The 13,275-nt window shown below is 48.4% G+C and overlaps 1 non-coding gene across 1 annotated transcript; it reads left to right on the forward strand.

Annotated features, from left to right (window-relative positions):
• The first annotated feature begins 1,074 nt into the window (after window positions 1-1,074).
• On the forward strand, window positions 1,075-1,203 carry LOC148539068 (U8 small nucleolar RNA). The gene has a single exon (XR_015871375.1). It is a non-coding gene; the product is annotated as a U8 small nucleolar RNA (small nucleolar RNA).
• Window positions 1,204-13,275: the final 12,072 nt, after the last annotated feature.

The following is a 13,275-nucleotide window of genomic DNA, read 5'->3' on the forward strand; positions in this document are numbered from 1 at the left end:
CTCATGCACCCCATATCAACCTCCTCTCCCCTTAGTCTAAAGCAAACATCTTCCTCCTGTTAGCCTCCTCTCCCTTCATGCCAGCCTCTTTCTCTCCCCTCATGCACCCCATATCAACCTCCTCTCCCCTTAAGTCTAAAGCAAACATCTTCCTCCTGTCAGCCTCCTCTCCCCTAAAGTCTAAAGCAAACATCCTGCTCTCCCCTTGCCAGCCCCCTCACTCAGCCACTACCTGGCTCTTGCAAAAAATCATTGCCTCCAGCAACCAGCCTCCTCGGCTCTCTATTTAGTAACTTACCCACTCACTGGTACTCCGCAGCAGCCAACCTCACCCATACCCCTCCTCAGCAGTAGCCTTCCACCTCAAGGCCCTTCTCCCAGTCCCCGCACCTAGCACCGCAGCGCTCATGATATACTCACCGTCGATGAGTCACCGATCCCAAACACTGGGGCGTTGGAATCAGACCTGGCTGGGCGGCTTCCTCCTCACAAAACTTGCTTGATGTCTGGAACACGATGCTGGCGTGACGTCCCCGTGAACACGGTGGCTGTGGCTGGTCTGCCCTGGCTTGGAGTCCAGACAGACTGCAGGCGGTGGCGACGACGGCGGCGGGCGCTGATGTTCCTCTGTGAAGATGGCATCCGCGTTGAGGCAGCTGGGCTGCTCCTCTCTACACTGCATATATCACGTTTGTGCAGGGAGCCAATAGATTAACGAGTCTAGCTCGCGAAACAGAATGCGGGATTCTGATTTGCTGGGTTGCCCAAGGGAGGTCTAAAAGGTTGACTGACAGCCAGGAGGATCCAGATTAGCGGGAGGGCCACGGGCGAGCGTATAATGGCAGAAGCATAATAAATAATGTATAAATATAAAGAAAAAAAAATATTCGAAACAATAGGGGGGGCATGTGCCTTGGTGCCCCCCCCCCTGAATCCGCCACTGGGTCTGGGTACCTGGCGCCCTGTTCTTAGTAGAACAGGAAGGAGTGCGCAGCGCTTATTACAAAAGCACTGACAGCTCCTTATCGCCACAGCACAGCTCTAACAAGAAGAGTGTGCTGCAGCTGTGAGAGATCATCAGTGAGGGTGTTCCTTACCTATCCTCCTTATGGAGAAACAGACATGATGAATGGATCTGAGTATATGAGTACCCTGATCCCCAGCACCGCTCTGACCAACAACCAAGGTGTGTGTCAACCCGACTACTGCGCTGATGATCCTACCTCCGGGGAACGCAGTGAGTATGGCTGCCCATTCCCCGCTACGACTCCCCAACCCGCCCGCCACCTGACTGTCCGCCCGCTGCCCAGTGACATAGCGCTGCTGCGCTGCTTCAGGCGGGGGCAGACAAAAGGGAAACAGCCGGAGAAGCTGTCCTCTGTCCCTGCTCGCCGCTAAGAGCTGCAGAGGGACGGCGGGGGCGCATAGCGGGGACTGACAGTGAATGAGCTCTTCCGTTAGACGGGGGCAGCCATTTTGGATAATTGATAAGGACGGGGGGCGGAGCCTACACAGCGCGGAAAGCTCAGGCACAGAGCTATTACAAACAGCGTGCCTGCCATATTTTGCTCTTAATGCCTGCATTCTCTCCCTCCTGAAGGCAGAGTGCAGCTGTAAGGCTACAGAAGCCTGGACTCCTGCACATCTGTAATCCTACTACATCCCTGGTACAGACTGTGACTGGGGTGTAAGTGCAGGGAGTCTAATCTGTGGGAAGGTAGTGGGGTGTATCTCCTCCTCTGTGTCCCAGACCAGCCTTCTGTCTCAGATCTGTTCAGTTCTGATTAATGTGTGTCATTCTGAATGACTGTGTGTATCAATGTCAAACTGAATAAAGGCTTCTCAAAAGCTGTTTGCTGTTCTAAGGGTAACAAGCATCCGAGTTATGTGATGCTTGTATACCGATTACGATTACTAACTCGCCTCCATAGCCGCTGACATGGTAAAAGTTATGACGGACATAACGTCACAGTTAGCAGAGGCACGCAGGTCTCATCCTCCCTGGGTGGCTGGGTTACCCAAGTCTCTAGACACCATGGTACAGGTTATTGGTACAGCGGTGTCTGCACCCTCCAATTCACACCATTTACAAGAGAAGCCCATGTGTCTTAGTGGGTTAGATGCTGATCTCACTACTGGTAGTGATGGCGGAACCCCTGGTTCAAATCTCCTGAAGGTCTTCCCTTTAACGGAACTCCTCAGGAGTTAGAGTCCGCCTCTCCCGGGGTGGAATCTCTAATTTTGGCAGTCAGAAATATCCTCAATTTAACTGAGGATATAATTCCTGCGTCCCAGGAGTGTGAATTATTTCATGAACACTGCTGTTTTTCCGTTTATCACAGCAGCTTTCAGTGGCCGGGAAACAGCCGGATAAGCGGTTCAAAATTCCACGTCTGTTTCCGTCTAGCTATCCTTTTCCATCATCCACGCTGGAAAAGTGGGAAACGCCTCCTCCTGTAGATGCGTCTACCTCCCGTCTCTAAGAAAACAGCACTTCTAGTACCGGGAGCTTCTGTACTAAAAGACACTGGATCGTAAGTGGAAGATGACGCTAACAGCTATCTATACTGCAGTGGGAGCTCAACTTAGACCTACCCTTGTTACCGCCTGGGTTAACAAGGCTGTGGTTTGCTGAGCTGACCAGTGGATCACAGGATTGGACTCGGGTCCTTCCAGAGCAGAATTACGCCTACTAGCAGAACACAGTTGTGAGTCTGCAGTTTACCTGGGAGAAGCTTCTAAGAATCGCATATCTGCGTTTGCTATTTCGGGTCTGATTGCGCGCTTGGCAAGCGGACGCAGTATCCAAGCGTTCGGTTCTCCATTCATTGGTGACTTGCTTTTTAACCTGAAATTGGACGAATGGATATCTCAGGCCACGGGGGTAAGTCTTCTTTCCTCCCGTCTACTGCTCAGGCTCCCAGACGATCTTACGCTGAACCTTCGTTTCTTTTCTTTTGTGCACCACATTCCTTTTGTGGTAGAGCCAGAGGTGATCCCACGCTAGCAAAAAGCGGCAGAGGTAGAGGTCGACCACACACTGTTGTACGTTGACAGGAGCCTAAAACCAGCTGTACAACAGGTGGCAGGACGGTCTTCCGTCCCACCTGGGGTTCCCTGCGGTGGGAGCCTGCTTGCAGAAATGTCAAATCTCTTCAGAACCGTGGAGACTAATTTCCCTGGGGTACCGAATAGACTTCGAAGTCCCCCCTCCACCTCGGTCCTTTACTACAAGTCTGCTTATACCTGCAGACAAGGCCAGGGTTCTACAAGAGGTTATCCAGTCTCTAATAGTATCACCGGTGCTAGGTCCGGAGCGTCAACGAGGTATGGGGTTTTACTCAAACCTGTTTGTAGTGCCCAGACTGGATATTTTAGGCAGGCACATCTTAAACCTCGAGTTCTTAAACCTGTATCTGAAGATGTATCGTTTCAAAAGGGATCTCTGCAGTCTGTCATTGCGAGCTTGGAACCAGGGGAGTTCCTATTATCCCTGGATATCAAGGATGCCTATCTCCAGTTTCCAATTTGAAAACCGCATCAAGCCTTCCTGCGGTTTACTATACTGTAGGACCACTACCAATTTTGAGCGTTGCCGTTCGGGTTATCCTCTGCTCACTGCATATTCACATGTCAGTCATGATTGCTCTTCTTCGGTCATTGGGAGTGAACTTAGGGCCTGATTCAGACCCACTCGCAAGCGGCTGTCCGCTCGCAAGTGGGTCGATGTTGTGCACTGCGCATGCGCACGACGGCGGGAGCTCCGTCGTGCGCATGCGCCAGACGCGACTACGGAAGGACTTTCCTTCGCTCATTGTGTCTGATCAAAGGGGGCGTGCTGTCGATGTTGATTGACAGCACGTCCCCTTTGGTGGGCGTGCCGGGGGCGTGCCTCCCTGACGGGGGCATTCCCAAGGGAACGCCTACCGTCAGAAGCCGGCCCACTGACATCACTAGTGATGTCAGTGGGAGTGATTTTGGCTCTGATAGAGCCAAAATCACTCCGGGCCTTGTGGTTGAAAAACTCAACCGCAGGCTCCGGCTCGCAGTGGCGATGGTCGCGATGGTCAAGACCATCGCGGCCATCAAACTGCACGCTCGTATTGGCTGTGGGTGGTGACCCACAGCTATACGAGCGTCCAGGAGGACGCTCCATAATTATGGAGGGCGGCCCTCATTCAGAGCGTGCGCTCTGCTCAGAGCGTACGGCTCTGAATGAGGGCCTTAATCCCTTATTTGAACAACCTATTACTCAAGGCTCCATTGGTAACCTTCTCTCAGACCAAGCCTTACTGACATATCACACTCTAATCCAACACGGTTGGATAATCAACTTCAAGAAATCAAATCTCATTCTGTCCCAGAAACTCCTATTTCTGGGCATGATCCTGGATACAGCATCACAAGACAAAGCCCAGGATATCCGTTTGTTAGTTCAGCGGGTCCTCAGACCAAGCAAAGTGTCCCTACTTCTTTGTCTGTGTCCCTTGGGGAAGATGGTAGCTGCTTTTGAGGCACTACAGTTCAGACGGTTCCACTCAACAATGTTTCAGCTGGACCTGCTGTCACTGTGGGTCAGGGTCTCATCTGCTTCTACATAGACAGATCCGTCTGAACCCGGTTACCAGAGTTGCTATCCCCTGGTGGACACAATCCAAATATCCTAAGTGTGGGACTGCATCATTGTAACAACAGATGTCAGCCTTTGAGGATGGGGAGCAGTAGTCCTTGATCATCACTTTGAGGGTCGATGGTCCCCTCTGGAACAGAAGTGGCCAATAAAATGTGTTGGAACTCATGGCGATTTACAATGCTCCGATAGACGCGACAGAGTTTCTAAGGTCTTGTCAGGTAAGAGTGCAACAGATAACGCGACGGCCGCCGCTTACATCAACCGACAGGGCGGGACTCGAAGTCGCATGGCCATGCGAGAAGTGACTCCGATTCTCCGGTGGGCTGAAAATCAGCAGATTACTTAAGTTGCTAAAACATCCATCCCGGGGAATGGAAGCTTCAGCCATACGTGTTCAGCGCACTGATTCATCGATGTGGGTGTCCTCAGGTGGACCTCATGGCGTCACGATTGAATCGTCAGCTCCCAGTATACGTGTCAAGAACTCGGGATTCAAGAACTCGGGATCCGCAAGCACAGGCAGTCGACGCTCTGACAGTTCCTTGGATCTACAACTTCGTTTACCTTCTCAGAAGAATTAAACAGGAGTTGGCCTCTGTCATTCTCGTGGTTCCAAACTGGCCTCGGAGAGGTTGGTTCTTGGACCTTCGGTCCCTATTGGTAGATGATCTGTGGTCCCTTCCTTGGTGGCCGGATCTTCTACAGCAGGGTCCTTGCATCCACCCGAACTTAGCGCAGACTCTGTTGTTCCCACCATGCTGCGCGCCAGGAAGCCAGTTTCGGCTGCGCATTATCGTATCTGGCATTATTATGTCTTGTGGTGTTCCAGTCGGGGTCTTCCGTCTAGGACTTTTCATTTGTCCCGGTTTCTGTTTTTTTTCTTCAGACGGGATTGGATTCAGGCCTTCGCCTTGGTACGGTAAAGGTGCAGGTCTCTGCCCTTTCCATTTTCTTTCAACGCAAATTGATCCTCATTCCTGAGGTGCAGACGTTTTCTTCAGGGGGTCTTGCGTATGCAGCCTCCTTTTGTACCTCCGGTAGCTTCTTGGGGCTTGAACTTAGTGCTTCTGTTCCTTCAGTCGCCCATCTTCGAACCTTTGAAACAGGTTGATCTTAAGTACCCGTCTTGGAAGACGGTCATCCTTCTGGCTCTATTTTCGGCTCGTAGAGTCTCGGAATTGGGTGCTCTATCCTATAAGCCACCTTACCTTGTGATTCATGCTGATAGGCCGGAACTCCAGACGGTATCCGCTTTCCTTCCCAAGGTTGTGTAGTCTTTCCATATCAACTAGCCTATTGTGGTTCCGTCATTGGTGGCGGACTCGGGTGATTCTTCTACCGTGGCTGTGGTTAGAGCTCTCCGCATCTATGTTGCCAGGACAGTGTCCATCCGTAAGTCGGAGTCGTTTTTTGGCCTCTATGATGCTATTTGTAGGGGTTGCCCAGTATCTAGGCAGATGCTGGCATATTGGATTAGGCTGACTATTCATCAGGCTTATGTTAGTGCTGCCGTCGGCCTCCTTCATCCATTTCGGCTCATTCCACATGTTCTGTGGGTGCGTCATTGGCGGTTGGTAGGGGTGCCTCCTCGTCACAATTGTGCCTGGCGGCCAATTGGTCTTCTGTTCACACGTTTGTAAAATTTTACAGATTTGACATGTTTGCTGCTTCAGCAACATGTTTCGGCCGCCTTGTTCTGCAGGTACCGGAGAGCGCTCCCGCCCGTGGGGAAAACTTTGGGACGTCCCCAGCATAAGCAACCTCCAATGTCCCCTAGTGGATGAAAGAGAAAATGTGATTTTGATACTTACCGGTAAATCCTTTTCTCTGATTCCACAGGGGACACTGGACGCCCACCTCAGCGCTCTTAGCCTGCCTGTTCGGATTGTTCCGTATGTTGTATCTTTTGATTTATTGTGTGTTTTTCTCTCCCTTTTACTCTTTGTTCTCCATCTCCTCTCGGTCTTCATTTTCTAAACTGAGGGCTGATGGGGCATAGAGGGGGAGGAGCTTCACACATCTGAATTATTTAAAGTGCTGGCTCCAGTTATCCACGCCTCTATACCCCAGCGTAAGCAACCTCCAGTGTCCCCTGTGGAATCAGAGAAAAGGATTTACCGGTAAGTACCAAAATCCCATTATTCTATGTTCAGCTTTTGGTCTGCACAGGAAACCATACTCCTCTAACCCTACCCTTCCTCCTCTATCCTACCACGGTGCCACCAACCTACTCTGTTATTATTAGTTTACTACCGGAGCAAACCACTAGATGAAAAACAGGACAGGCACATACAGTAGGAACACAGGTGAAATTGGGATCATATACAATAATAAAATCAATAGAAAAAATACATTACAGGGATCTGGAAGTATCTACAAATCGGATTAATTCTGTCATCGGTCTCTGTTAGGTTGAGAGAGATTGTTAAAAGGCAACTACAAATGGAAATTGTACTGGAGCTCTGTTCTATAACTATTCAACATTATAAGAAGATAACAGCTAGTGCACAACTCTTTGTGCAGTAGCCTTTACATTACCTATTGATCTGTTCAATAGATTTCTGCGAATTCTACATTTATAAAAAAAACCATATGAAAATAAATCATAAAAAGGTACAGTAGAAGGTTGAGTGGAAGAACTATGCAACAAGATGAAAGGACTAAGATGCATTGAATGAAACAAGGAGAATAAAGAGAGTGAACTAAAGCATTCAATGGCTTAACCTGAGAATGATCAGACAAGTCAAGGTCAGACAGCTGGAGCATACAGTCAACAAGAACCAAGGGCAAAAGAATCAAAGCAGGTTTTGCGGTAGAGCCAGTGTTCACATTCAGACTAAGATCTGGAGACGTGCAAGAGTAGGAAAGGAATAACAGAGATTCCTAGCCAGGCGCTACACAGGGCTGCGTTTTCCCAGCAGCTGTTTAGATGGAGATAGTCTCCAAGAGACAGTGAAATAATATATATGGATGACAGCACTAGTAAAGGAAAGAAGGAATTCACATAAATCAAGGGAATTAATAAAATGCAATAATTTTATAAAATATGAATTCATTAAAATCTAATTCATAACATTATAATAGAATTCAAGCTTTAGATGTGCCCAAGCAGAATTAGCATCCTAATATGTCCCCTTCTGAACCATCTTAAAATTCCTGTGATTGGGTAAACGAGGATCTGGGATACAGTCCTGTTCCTTTCTCAACCTCCGGACAAAGGAATATTCCCTTACACATTCGAGTGTCCAACCTGCATAGTTACCAGCTGCTGTAGACAGGGTCCCATAGCATTAGCGGAATGGCTTCACGCATAAGTTATTGAGGATCCCTTGAAGTCAGCAGAGTGGGCCATGGACCCTCTTAGTCGAAGAAGCAAATGGCAGATTTATTTAAAGAAGTCGGTAAAAGGGTACGGAGATCTGGTCCAAGGTTATAGCAATTCAGTCTGTGTCCCAATCATATGATAGGGTACAAAATCCACCTGACGCATTTCGTTGTGTCACCCACAGCTTTATCAACATTTGGAGACATTACACATTTACAGTCAGACACTAAAAGGATTTTCAAATGAATAACAATGACAGGTGTAGGAATAACATAGGAGTTGGACAGATGACAGAGACACATGCCTGACACCCAAATCAGTGGCGGATAACCAAAGTCACTCTTGCCATGGTTACTGGACCTGTCGCATATGCAATTCTTATTACACTCTTACCCTGATTCACAGTTATACTCTATGTCCATGTTTTCTCAAATGGAGCAGTTTTTTGCCACTGCGCATGTGTCTGATTCACATTGCGCATGTGTGAAGGTACATTACTGTGGTCGCGTGCTGCCAGTATTTATTTGCAGAGTGAGTGACATATTAGGATATTAGGAGTGTTTGTGGGAGGCAACAGGGAATTCCGGCTAAAAACACAGGTGTGTCTCGACCGTTTTGGGGGCGTGTCACATCCTGCATCTGCGATCCCGTATGCAGGAAACATGGATCTGGCGTCTCAGTTACAGCGACCATTCTGAGTGACCAGAGACCAAATCGAGGAGTCGATGTTTGCCTGATCTGCATCCAATGTGGCTGTGGCAGCGATAGTGTACAACTCTAAATGAGACCCTCTAATCTCTACTAGTATACAATGCTGGACAAAAGGAGTGGAAATTACTAAACATAGGCAAGGAATAGCATGATATAGACAGGTATAATCAGCAGGATGGGACCACAGGTGCAGAGAGGCATTACAAGGTAGCTTAAATGACAAAAAAATACAGGAGCATATTCAGCCCAGAAACCAAAGCTATAAGAGGATCAGGAGAGAAGGTTGACCAACAGAACAGACCAAGACAGGATGAATGCTGCAGCAAAAACAGGACAATAATGTCAGAGAAAGACTGAGATTATGAACAGGCAGCACAGATGCCATATGGCACCCAGTGGCATAACTCCTGGAGGCAATAAAAGCACCAGTTGTGGGTGGGGCATGACAGCAGGGGTGGCGAGGTGTGGGGGGTTGGCTACAGAATACTAGGACTGTGCCCTGCCTGTAACTGCACACAGACTGCACTACAATGTCTGCACCTGTGAGTCCCCTTTCCTTCCTGAACTTCACCTCCACTCTGGTCCTACTTCCTACATACAGAGAAAGAAGCATCAGTAGAACTGCAGTTCAGTGGGACTGCTATCTACAGGATGGTAAGAAAATGGAAGGGGAGGATGTTCCTCCACTGATGGCACTATACCGAAGACTTCTTTTACGCACATAGATGCTGGAGACTGGAACCAAGGGCAAATCACAATGAACCAGCTGGTCTATGATGGTAACTCAGCTGCACTTTTCTTAGTTAATGCAATGGAGCTGATCACAGATAGCAGAATAGGCAGTGTAATTATGTCGTAGTGTGCTCTAAATGTAATTATATGTTTTGTTAATAAACTAAGACCCTCCTTTACAATGTTACAATTAATATGTCAGAACCCCAGGGTTTTGTGTTCCCGGACTGGATCTCTGTTCTGGAGACAGTGAGGTTTTGGAATGTATTAAACTAGGTAGTTTGATAAAGTTCCAAAATATGGAGTAGAAACGGACACAGGCACTGAGGAGTAGGAACGAGATGTATGGAAAGGGAGATAGAGTGGCTAGTCAGGTATGGATAAAGGCCCTCATTCAGAGGCGGTCGCAAGAAGAGATCATTCTCTTTGAATGAGGGCAGCCGCTTCCTTTTTTTTTAGGACGGCCTCCTGGTCGCTAGCTAAGCTGTGGGTTACCACCCACAGCTTAGTGACCGACCAGGTTGATGGTCACGAAGGTGAACACCATCGCGACCATCGGGGCTTGCGACGAGACCCTAAGGTTGGGTCTCAGCAACCGCAAGCTCCAGGGAGCTTCCTACTCTGATCGAGCAGGGAGCTCCACACTGACATAACTGATGATATCAGTGCAGCCGCCCACAAAATGGTAGGCTTTCCTTAAGGAATGCCGCTGTTTTTGAAACCACCCCCCGGCCCGCCTACAAAGCGGGGTGAGCTGTCGATCAACATCGACAGCCGCCCCTTTTGTAGAGAGCTCCGGAGCGAGAGAGTTTCTCTCTCGCTCCGTGGCTTGCGCACGAGCACAGGGCTAACCATCGACCCGGTTGCGAGCGCATCGGCGCTTGCGACTGGGTCTGAATGAGACCCAAAGTCTCTAGTGTAAGGAACTGGATAGCACTCTGGAAATGATAGCCGTATCCTAAGGAGGATGTAGAATATTCCACTAAAGGATTATCGGACTACTTAATAATTGATAGAGTGCCCAAAGTAATAGTGAGACACTCAGGTTGGTGAGGCTGAGCAGGATTCTGGATTTGGACTGGCTGGAGAGACTATTGGACTGGGACCGGCTGAGCGGGATTCCAGATTGGGACTGGCTGGAGAGACTACTAGACTGGGACTTACTGAGCAGGATTCTGGATTGAGACCTGCTGGAGAGACTACCAGATAGGGACCGGCTGAGCAGGATTCCGGATTAGACCAGCTGGAGAGACTACCGGATTGGGACCGACTAAAGAGGATTCAGCTGAAGAGCCATATACTGGCAATAGAACTGCAGGCACAGATAATTGGGTCTGAGTCACAGAAGCCAAGTGACACTGAGTTAGCAAGATGTTGTTCTGACAATCAGTCAGTGTAAGATATAGTCTTTTTACAGAGCTTGGTGAATTCTGATTGGTGCTAGAGGTCAAAAGACAAAAGCATCATGATCAGGTACCTAGAGCCAAGATGGCGGCGCCCATAGTCCAGAGGTGGCAGACTCAGTACACGTGGGAATGCAAAAGTTAGTGCTGCCTGTGCCAGAGAGGAAGTGGCAAGAACAAGCAGAAGGAGTCATGAGGACTCTGTGAGTACTCCAGAGCTGCCACAAGCAGCGGACAGATAACAGTTGACGACCAGACTGGCTGCATCCAAAGTTGCAGCCAGGTTTGTGACAGTACAGCCCCTCTTATGGGTGGCCACTGGACACCCTTTGGCATTCTGAGGGTACCTGGCCTGAAATTCTTGAACAAGATGGGGAGCATGGACGTCAGAGGCAAAGACACAAGTTCTCTCTTCAGGCCCATAGCCCTTCCAATCTATGAGATATTGAAGTCATCCATAGCAATAACAGGAATACAAGATCTTCTCTACATCGAACTCCACTCCACATTGTGTCTTGACTTTGGAAGTTTTTGGAGGAGTTGACTGGAAGCGATTGAGTACTAAGGGCCTTAATAAAGAGATGTGAAAGGAATTTGGTATCTGCAGAAAGGCTGGAAACTTCAATTTATAAACTACTGGATTGCTGACTTGTGTCACAGGAAAGGGTTCAATGTAGCAAAGAGCAAATTTCAGTACTGAGAGTACTTTAAGAGATAGATTACGTGTTGATAACCAAACTTGATCCCCGGGCTTAAGGCTTGGAACATCTTCTTTTGCAATCAGCAAATAGCTTTTAATGAGAAGAGAGCCTTACAAGAGAAGCAGAGGGAAGCAAATGGAAGCTAGGCACATGCAGATACATGACATAGATGATAAAAAAGGGAGTAGATCTGGTACAAAAGTGAACTCCACCTTGTTATCTTGAGATGAGGTAACGAAGATTATTATAATGATTTCAAGGTGTTTTGATTTACTGTACCCATTCAGTTTGCCCGCTTGTCTGTGGGTGATAGGTGGAGGAAAAGTTTAACTTTACTTGGGGTGTAGAACATAAGGCTCTCCAAAACATTGCAATGAATTGGACACCCCAATCTGAGGCTATTTCTTCAGGAAGTCCGTGAAGATCTCTTTGAGAAAGAGTTGCTCCAGGGAATGCCTGTTGGGATACTTTGTGTTGGTTGCATTTAACACAAGCAGCAATTAAATCCTTGGTGTCAGACTTCATTGAAGGCCACCAGTAGGTTCTGTGAAGAAATGTAAAAGTGTTGAGGGCTCCAGTGTGACCAGAGAATCGAGGTGAATGTAACCATTGCAGAAGTTTCTTCCAAAGACAGAGTCACAAAGACTTTCCCCGGAGGTGGTGAGGAGTATTTTTGGGCCGTGGAAAAGGAAAGTGGATTAATGATGGAATGTGATTCTGGAAGACTAGAATTCCCTTCTGGACCCAAGGAGCATGAAAGGGCATCTGATTTCTGATTCTGGGAACCATGGTGGTAAGAGACATTCAGATTGAATCTGGAAAATAAAAGTCCCCATCGGGCTCGCTTAGGATTAAGGCACTGAGCGGACTTGAGATATAGGAGATTTTTGGGATCCGTCCATACTTGCACCAGGTACCCTTGAGAAGATATATCCACTCCTCTAAAGTTAATTTAATAGCCAAGTTATTGGTCTCCAATAGCATAGTTTTTCTCAGGTGGAGAGAACTTTCGAGAGAAAAATCCACATGGGTGAATTTTCCCATCATCAGCAGACTTGGACAAGATGGCAAAGCTCATTGAAAGTATTGGTGCTTAGGCAAATCTAGAAATAAAACAGAATGATATTTCTCTTTTATGTGTTAATCTTGAGTTCTTGTTCTCATATTATAGGTAAATATCTCAGGAAAACATGCAAAAAAAGGGAGAAAAACAACATCCAATCGGTTACAGGTTACAATCTGTGTTGCACAATGGGCCTGATTCAGACCCACTCGCGAGCGGCTGTCCGCTCGCAAGTGGGTCGATGTTATGCACTGAGCATGCGCACGACGGAGGGAGCTCCGTCGTGCGCATGCGCCAGACGCGACGAGCGAAGGAAAGTCCTTCGCTCGTTGTGTCCGATCAAAGGGGGCGTGCTGTCAATGTTGATTGACAGCACGCCCCCTTTGGTGGGCGTGCCGGGGGCGTGCCTCCCTGACGGGGGCGTTCCCATGGGAACACCTCCCGTCAGAAGCCGGCCCACTGACATCACTAGTGATGTCAGTGGGAGTGATTTTGGCTCTGATAGAGCCAAAATCACTCCGGAGCTTGCGGTTGAAAACCTCAACCGCAGGCTCCGGCTCGCAATTTCGATGGTCGCGATGGTCTCGACCATCGCGGCCATCAAAATGCACGCTCGTATAGCCTGTGGGTGGTGACCCACAGCTATACGAGCGTCCAGGAGAACGCTCCTTGAAAATGGAGCCCGGCCCTCATTCAGAGCGTGCGCT

The sequence above is a fragment of the Taudactylus pleione genome, unplaced genomic scaffold (assembly GCF_031769625.1).
Source record: "Taudactylus pleione unplaced genomic scaffold, aTauple2 ptg000032l, whole genome shotgun sequence".
Taxonomy (NCBI): Eukaryota; Metazoa; Chordata; class Amphibia; order Anura; family Myobatrachidae; genus Taudactylus; species Taudactylus pleione.